The sequence below is a fragment of the Octopus bimaculoides genome, chromosome 2 (genome assembly GCF_001194135.2).
Source record: "Octopus bimaculoides isolate UCB-OBI-ISO-001 chromosome 2, ASM119413v2, whole genome shotgun sequence".
Classification (NCBI taxonomy): Eukaryota; Metazoa; Mollusca; class Cephalopoda; order Octopoda; family Octopodidae; genus Octopus; species Octopus bimaculoides.
This window is the reverse complement of record NC_068982.1, coordinates 152,910,570-152,911,911: the sequence shown is the minus strand read 5'-3', so window position 1 is coordinate 152,911,911 and position 1,342 is coordinate 152,910,570. Positions and strand designations below refer to the sequence as shown.

Below are 1,342 nucleotides of genomic sequence, written 5' to 3'. Positions count from 1 at the left end.
TATATATTTATATATATATATAATTTTATTAAGATTATAACTGCAGAGATTATAGCCAGTTATTTGATATACCAATTTACATATTAAACGCATTCCTAGGACTCGTATGCAAATATTTTGTCCCTTCATCAGCACCCATCTAACTCACTCTTACCTCCGAAAATATTGCTTATACAGCCACTGCATACATCGGTGTTAAGTTATTGGCTATACCAATTTACATATTAAACAAAATAATGTAAACAAAATAATGTACAGAGCACTGCTAACGCAGTAGAACGTGGTGTTGACTTATAAAAACATTTAATATACTTTATAGTACATTATGCTTGCATAACGAATTACCACATGCTTACAAGTCGTTACGTTTTACATACCAGCCCCAGGGATGCTTTTAATATGTAAATTGGTATATTCAATGTCTTAACACCGCTGCATGCGGTGGCTATATAAGCAATGTGTACGGAGGCAAGAATGAGTTAGATGGGTGCTGATGAAGGGGCAACCCCCACCCCACGAAATATGGCATATAACTCATTACCAATTTTCGTCTCTGATCTCATTTGTTTACCTCTGACATTTCGATACGAAACGTTGTAGCAAAAATATTTCTATAGAAATAAGCTTAACAAAATAATGTAAACAGGACTACTAACGCAGTAGAATGTGGTGTTGACTCATAAAAACATTTAATATACTTCATAGTATATTATGCTTGCATATCCAATTACCACGTGCCTATGTATATAATTTCTCAAAGATGAATACATGTGTATACAGTCTTATGTTTCTTAAGGGTCCATTTTACTTAAGTAAAATCAAGATGATGATATAACAAAGTATTATTTAAACAAGGCAACTACTGAAAATCAGTTACGGAAACGAGGTACAATACATATTGAAATGTATTGTTTCCGGGACTTATATATATATATGTGAGAGTGTGTGTGTGCGCACGCAAAAAGTAAATTTTTAGAAATATTTACATTTATAAAGCCTCCTGGATAATATAAGGCAAATAACTTACAGCTCTTAAAACGAGTTGAAATGCCTTACATAAAAGCGTAAGAAATTTGGATGTAATATTTAAAATACTGAATATGAGCAACATAATGAATACTTTACGAGCGTGATCAATAGAGTTATATGAACACAGAATGTAAGTACAATAAATATAATGCACTGTGCCAATTTTTAATCATTTCTGTATTGTTTATGAAATAATTCGGTGTTATTTTATGTTAACTACGTGGCTATATAAACGAGTGGAATTTGAATAGTTTCCTGCTAGAACTCTAGCGACAAAAGCAACATCTCTCTCTCTCTCTCTCTCTCTCTCTCT

General features: G+C 32.3%; 1 protein-coding gene across 1 annotated transcript in view; it reads left to right on the top strand.

The window, feature by feature from the left end:
• The window catches only part of LOC106870474 (putative carbonic anhydrase-like protein 1), a 497,991-nt gene that overhangs the window by 56,920 nt on the left and 439,729 nt on the right, over nt 1–1,342 (top strand). The window lies entirely within an intron of this gene.